Here is a 7,784-nt window from a genome sequence, read left to right as displayed (position 1 = left end):
TTAAATGTTCTCTGACTTTCTCATTTCAAAATAGTTTTGGAGTTGAATTTGCTGTTTCTGGTCTTTGAGATTTTTTTTTTTTTTAAAGTATATCCCCAGAAGAACAAAACAGCAACTAAATAAAAACCTCTATTTGTTGGAAAACTTGTTAGCTATTGTGCTACCTTCATAATTTTCATTTCAAATTGTTATTAACCAAAAATCAGTGTTTTCAGAGACTGGATCCTTCCGCTTGAGACAGCATGACACAGAGGGTTAAGAAAACATATTTCAGATTTCATTTTCTGCTTTTTTGTTTTGTTTACTGTGTGCCTTTGTATGTGTTCCCATCTAAGTGTTTTCAATGTTTAAATAAATATTTAAGACCCAGGTCTATATTTGGATGCATGCATAATCAACATTACCTTCAGTTAAATCATCTACATTTTGCAACAAATGGCAGAAATTGACCTTGATATTTTCCAGGAGGACAAATTTATAAATATGAAAACAGAAAAGAAAATCCTGCACTAAGACAGCAAATGACTCAGTACAGCTTCTATAGTGAAATGAAGATAATTCACAAGGCCGGCATATTTATGAAAAGTACAATAAATTATGTAAGACCATAAATAAGCACAGATAATATGAGCCTGTGCCTGTTTCTCAATGCTGGAAATTTTTATGTATCTAAGCCCTTGTGTGTTTTCCCTTCAGTGGGTTTTGTCCATAAAAACTAAATGTTCTGGGACTTGTGGACACAGGGGTAGGAAGGGGGGATGAAATGAGAGAGTAGCCTTGACATATACATACTACGATGTGTAAAATAGATCGCTCATGAGAAGATGCTGTATCGCACAGAGAGCTCAGCTGGTGCTCTGTGATGACCTAGAAGGACGCCAAGGAGATGCGGAGGAAGCTCACCAGGGAGGGGGTATATGTATACATAAGCCTGATGCAATTCGTTGTACAGCAGAAACTAACAAACATTGTAAAGCAATTATTCCCCAATTAAAAAACAAAACAAAACCAAAACTAAATGTTCTGGAAAGAACCCCTTCCCCCCGTCAGAGTGACCCTGTCATTTGAAATCCTACTTTTGCTTTTTTTTTTAACAGATGTTTTGTGTTGAAAGGAATAAAACCAGCCTTTGTTTTTTGATGCAAAGAGAGAAAAAACATTGATGAAGAATATCTATAAATAACTTCTTTAAAAATGGCCACTGTTTGATATTTGTGACTCAATAAATCTTTTTAACTGAGCAGCTAGTCATTGGACTAGTTGATTGGATGGAGCCTCACCATATGTTAATTTTTTCTAACCTATCCTTTACCAGCACAGAGAGGCTACATGGGTAAGCAAAGGAAGAAGGAGGAAGCGGAAGAAAGTCCTGGAGAGCATGTAAATAGACATGGGTGTAGGGTCAGACAACCTGAATTTTCCCCAGGAGGATACAGCGCTATGAGCAGGGCTCTTTCAACAGGGTGTGTGCTGTCCCTCCACCACACTTTAGATATATGTGTGTGTCTACCAGTAGACAATATATATATTGCTCAGTCGTGTCCAACTCTTTTGCAACCGCATGAACTGTAGACGGCCAGACTTCTCTGTTTTTGGGATTTCCCAGGCAAGAATATCGGAGTGCGTTACCATTTCCTTCTCCAGGGGATCCTCCCAACCCAGGGATCAAACTTGTGTCTCCTGCTTGGCAGGTGGATTCTTTATTGCTGAGCCACTTGGGAAGCCCATGCATATATATCCACACATGTATAAGCAAACATACATTTGTATGCAAGAAAAATACAAATGGCTCCAATAGAATAGTAGTACTCTAAATTAATTTTTTATTGTTTTAGACAAATGTTTTCTTCTTATTGCTCTTTTGTGACTGATCTCTTTTCTAGTTTAGAGTGCTATTGCTATGGTTTCCTACTCAGCATAGTAATTTCTATCTGTATGAAATTATCCTGATTGCTCCCTGCAAGACTCTGTGATTTCAGTAGTGTGAGGAGCACAGTGCTGTTCAGATAATGTTCAAAAATGCAAATATTTCCAGTAGGAATGTTCACAGGAGTTCTTCCCCCATGTTATCCTAGATTAAAAAAAAATAGACGTAGAAGTGTGATAATAGTAAATTGGTTAAAAAAAAGAAGAAGAACCCAAACATTGTGGGGATGGTGGTTAAAAGTTACAATGAGGAAGACAGCATTCTTGTTGAAAGATTTTACAAATCAGTGGTATATACTGTTGAGTTTATGCCTCAAACTCTGATTTTCGTGTAAAATCAAACTGTCAAAGGACTCTGTGTTCGATTTTCAGATTCTACTTGGAACGTTTTTAGAATCTGCTCCCTGATGCTTGTGATTAGAGTGTCTACTTCTTGACACTCTTTGAGCCAAGCTGTTTTTAAGCATCTGCACAGATATTTTTCTTCCTTGAGCTTCAGGACTCCTGATTTCCGTGTATCAAAGTCAAGCTTCCAGCTGTTTAAATTGTAGACAGGGGGCAGAGCTGGTCCCATTACTAGGGAAGAGGGAGGGTCTAGAAACTGGTGTAGCTGAGAAGACAGAGTGAAAAAGAAACAGGACTCTGTCTCCGTAAGACCCACGCTGAGCAGGTGACTCCTCTGCATTCGAAATGACCCATTTTAAGGATTGTGAAGGCAATTCCTAATGAGTCAGTTCTTCCTCTTTTTGTTGTTTGTTTATAAGAAAATAGAGTAGGGTTTCTCAGCATTGGCACTGTTGACATTTCAGACCAGATCATTCTTTGTCATGGGGAGGGGCGGGGAGCGGTCCTATGCCTGAAACAGTTTTCAGCAGTGTCCCTAGCTAGCACCCACTAGATGTCAGTGGTGCCCATCAAAGATGTTGTGACAACTGAAAACATCTCCAGGTATTGCCAAACATCCACTGGGGTAAGTGTGCAAGGCACAATTGCTCCTTGTAGAGAATCCCTGGGTCCAGAAGATCCCCTGGAGAAGAAAATGGCAACCCACTCCAGTATTCTTGCCTGGAGAATCCCATGGACGGAGGAGCCTGGTGGGCTACAGTCCATAGGGTTGAAAAGAGTTGGACATGACTGAAGTGCCTTAGAGAGAGACACAGAGAGAGAGAGAACCCCTGAAACAGAACGTTGTTCGATCCACTTTCTCATTAGGATCAGTTTCTCTAAATTACTGGCTCCCAAACATTTTTTTCCTCTTCTCTTAAAAAGGAAGGTGTTAAAACTTGATAGTTATATGGCCCCTAGTATGCATTACACTTTTTAAATGCTGAATTTTGTATACAGCAGTAGTGACCACTTTATAAGATGAGTCAAGGATTTCCTTGGTGGCCAGAGGTTAAGACTTTGCCTTCCAGTGCAGGGGGTGTAGGTTCGATCCCTGGTCAAAGATCCCACATGCCTCAAGGCCCAAATACCAAAACAAAAAACAGAAGCAGCACTGTAACAAATTCAATAAAGACTTAAAAAATGGTCCACAAAAAAAAAAAATCCTAAAAAACCCTCATTTTTTAAAATATTTTTTTGAAAATTATTGCAGGATTCTTGTTTCCTTTACTTTTCTCCTGTCCTTCCTTGCACCCCAATTCTTGCAGAACCTTTTTAGCAGGTGAAAGGAATGGAGGTGGCTGTGGCTTCTGTAAGGTTGAAGATATCATGCTAGATTTGGGGGAGATTGATAGGTCTAAGAGAAAACGGAGACAGCAGTATGAGGAATGATGGTGCTAGACTAAATTCTAACTCAGAAAAACGAAGATTGGCAACACGTAATAGTAGACATTTTGGAAGAAGGTGACTAGGTCCTCTTTATATTTGTCCTGGAGAAGAAAACACTGAAGGACTTAGATATGTATGCTAGACTTTGGACGCCTGAAGCAGACCTCTATAATCTTAGAAATAGATGTAGTTTCAGACAGGGGCCCCAGTAAGAAATGTGGCTCTGGATGAAGGAAGAGTTTTGGGTATCACACGATAACTCCTAATGAGGATAAAAGATGAACCACCCCAGGAACCAGTGTGAAATTACTAAAGAACTAGAATCCCCAAACCTTGATTTTATTACTATATTTTTTGTTTTTAAAAATAGCTTCTTTATTTATTTGGCCATTCCGGGTCTTAGTTGCAACACATAGAATCTTTCTGGTTGTCACATGTGAAATTTTAATTGTGGCATGCAGGATCTAGGGAGCTCAGAGTCTTAGCCACAGGACCACGAGGGAAATCCCATACTACCTAATACTATTCTTTTTTAAAAAGAAACTTTATGAGATGCCTTATATAAGATGGATATATGAAAAGATATCCTGACGTTTAAGGGAGATTTCACCCTCAAATTGAAACAATGGAGTGCTTTTCTTAAGGATTTTTATTTTAAAAGATAAAGGTTTTGAAATTTTTGTCCTTTTCTAACTTTCAAAACCCTGACGTGAGTATGTCACTGCTCTCCAGGTGAGCTCGAAATGGTACAGACTGAAAACAGAACTTGTGTGCTTGAAGATGCTCTAATTCAAGTTCTCACAGAGTTCCTGACTCTTTTTGAGAATCTCCTGTGCCACCAGCCAGAAGGTGAATGTGAGAAGAATCAAACAGCCTTCCATTGTTTTAACCACATACATTTCCCATCAGGACAGGCTATGTAATTTTTCTAGATAAGTGTCAAAGGAGCATGCAGGCCCCCAGGCTCAAAACTTATTAAGAATTTCAGGACACCTCTTTTTTCCGGTTATCGCGGCGTAGGGAACTATGAGCAGCAAAGTCTCCCGCGACACCCTCTACGAGGTGGTGCGGGAAGTCCTGCACGGGAATCAGCGCAAGCGCAGAAAGTTTTTGGAGACGGTGGAGCTTCAGATCAGCCTGAAGAACTATGACCCTCAGAAGGACAAACGCTTCTCGGGCACCGTCAGGCTTAAGTCCACTCCCCGCCCCAAGTTCTCCGTGTGTGTCTTGGGGGACCAGCAGCATTGTGATGAGGCCAAGGCTGTGGATATCCCCCACATGGACATCGAGGCGCTGAAAAAACTCAACAAGAATAAGAAACTGGTCAAGAAGCTGGCCAAGAAATATGATGCCTTTTTGGCTTCAGAGTCTCTGATCAAGCAGATCCCCCGAATCCTGGGCCCAGGCCTGAACAAGGCTGGCAAGTTCCCTTCCTTGCTGACCCACAATGAGAACATGGTGGCCAAAGTTGATGAAGTGAAGTCCACGATCAAGTTCCAGATGAAGAAGGTGCTGTGTCTGGCAGTGGCTGTTGGCCACGTGAAGATGACAGATGATGAGCTTGTGTACAACATCCACTTAGCTGTCAACTTCCTGGTGTCATTGCTCAAGAAAAATTGGCAGAACGTCAGGGCCTTGTACATTAAGAGCACCATGGGCAAGCCCCAGCGTCTGTACTAAGGCACAGCTTAATAAACCATACTAAACCATCAAAAAAAAAAAAAAAGAATTTCAGGACAGTGACAGCAGATCAGGAAACCTAGTGATGTCCTCTCCTAAGCATGACACTGTTTGCGGGACACTTTTTTCCTTCTACTTAACTAGTCCCTCCCTTTTCTTCAGCAGAGCACTTGGTCACTCAGCCTTTAGTTGTTCGGAATGGGCCAGGGAGATTAATTCCATGGTTCATCTGTATTTATAAGAAAACGTGTGAATTTTGAATAATAACATATACCTGCAGAATACTTTTAACCCAAACTGTATTGCATTAAATTTAACCAATCCTCCATTGTAAGAAACACCGCTGTTTGATGTACATTAAGAAAGAAAAGATGCTGTTCAATATGATGCGTGCGTGCGTGCTAAGTCACTTTAAGTCATGTCCAACTTTTTGTGACACTATGTACCATAGGCTGCCAGGCTTCTCCGTCCATAGGATTTTCCCGGCAAGAATACTGAAGTTGGGTTGTCATGCCCTCCTCCAGAGGATCTTCCTGACCTAGGGATTGAAGCTGTGTCTCTTATGTCTGCTGCATTGGCAGGTGGGTTCTTTACCACTGTGCCACCTGGGAGCCTTCAAGATGATGCACCATCATTGTAAAGTGAACTGTAAATTCAGAGACATTAAAATGTTAAAGACTCTAGGGATGATGAAACTGTGGGTCTCAGTACAGAGGGTTTGCAACACCTTGGGCGATCTGCCATCTCCTCCCTACTAGCTAGTTGCATAAGGCTCTTTGGTTAACAGAAGAGAGGCACAGGGGCTCAAGGAGATGTGCTCAGGTCACATGACTTGTTGGGGGCAGAGCAGTAGGTCCCTGGGACCAAGATGGTTCTCCCTCCTTCCCTGCTTTAGCTCAGCTGCCTTGACTCCTTGGCAGGGTCTTTCCCTGGGTCAGAGAAGATCAGTGGTAAAGAAGGAATAAAATGACAGAAGACTGGATGAGTAAAGGACAAACATGCAAGCAAATATTAATGTTTTTTTTTCTCTCTCTCTCTTCACACACATACGTATGTATTTTACTATATATACATATTTTTAAAATGGCATTTGGGAAGCAATATTTTTATGTGAAATTTAATCAATTTATGTCTCTTTTTTCATTTAGTTTCAAGCTGTTGATGATTACATATATATATATATATATATATCATTTCAAGCTGTTGTATGCATGCATAAGCACATGCATTTTATTTTGGGGGGTGAGTGCTATAGTTATGTGTGCAATAAACACCATAAAAGTTTAGTGTAAACCTGTACGTAAAGTTACCCATGAAGATGAAAGAGAATTTAGAAAATAAACTGAAAGGTCCATGAAGATTAGGGAAAGTGTAGTCATCTATGTGTAAAGTGTCTTCAATGTTAACAATTTGAAATTGCCAAAGAAACTTTTTGAGATATTCAGCAGAAATTCTTTCTTCCTCACCAGCATCCACTTAACCATACACAGAGGGAAGCCCAGGTGGCTCAGTGGTAAAGAATCCATCTGCCAGTGAAGGAGACGTGGGTATGATCCCTGGGGTGGTGAAGATCTCTTGGAGGAAGAAATGGCAACCCACTCCAGTACTCTTGCCTGGAAACCCCGCAGACAGAGGAGACCGGCAGGCTATGATTCGTAGGGTCTCAAAGAGTCAGACATGACTGAGCAACTGAGCATGCATGCACAACCCATACACATGCATGCACACACACTTGTCCACAACAGGCTCACGCACTTTCTCCCTAAGCCTCCCCTGCAACCTTACAGTCTCATAATTGTAGTTCCTTGTGTGACATAAAAAGCAAAAAAAAAAAAAAATGAAGATTTTTCACTTCTCTTGCTCTCCCTAAGAGACAGGCTGTGCCTTCAGAGACCAAAATCTCCAAGACAGCCTTTGTCTCTCACCCCCACTCCATCCTGCTTTGGGTGTAGGAGGGTGGGGGCTGGGTCAGGATGTGGCTCAGTGGGAATTTGTTTCAATACACTGAGTCCCCTGGTGGAAAGTCCAGGGCCCTCAAGGGGCACAGTGGGCCAGGTGGGCCTGATGCCTCTGGAATTCCAAGGGACAATGACAAATGGGCACTGTGGGCTGTGTCCGCGTGCCAACAGCTAAAGCTCAGACATCTGATACAAGGGACCCGAGTCAAACAAAAGCCAATATTGAAGCTGATCCCTTGGAAGAGGAGGAGTGAAAGGAAAAGGGATTTGGAGAAAAACTGTTGGCACCATAGCTCTTAAGATTCACGCAGCCAAAGACAAATTCAAGTTACATTCTTCCAAAGGTATTCCTCTTCAGCCTAAAAGCCGCAACTGGTAGAGATATGCAAAAGCTTCAGACAGAGGTGGACTTAATCAGATTTAGGGAGGAAAAACTAAATGAGGAAT

General features: G+C 41.5%; 1 pseudogene; it reads left to right on the top strand.

Annotated features, from left to right (window-relative positions):
- The first annotated feature begins 4,695 nt into the window (after positions 1–4,695).
- Positions 4,696–5,428, top strand: LOC139186192 (large ribosomal subunit protein uL1 pseudogene; annotated as a pseudogene).
- The last annotated feature ends 2,356 nt before the right edge of the window (positions 5,429–7,784 follow it).

This window comes from Bos indicus, chromosome 12 (genome assembly GCF_029378745.1).
Source record: "Bos indicus isolate NIAB-ARS_2022 breed Sahiwal x Tharparkar chromosome 12, NIAB-ARS_B.indTharparkar_mat_pri_1.0, whole genome shotgun sequence".
NCBI lineage: Eukaryota > Metazoa > Chordata > Mammalia > Artiodactyla > Bovidae > Bos > Bos indicus.
This window is presented reverse-complemented; position numbering and strand designations above follow the sequence as displayed.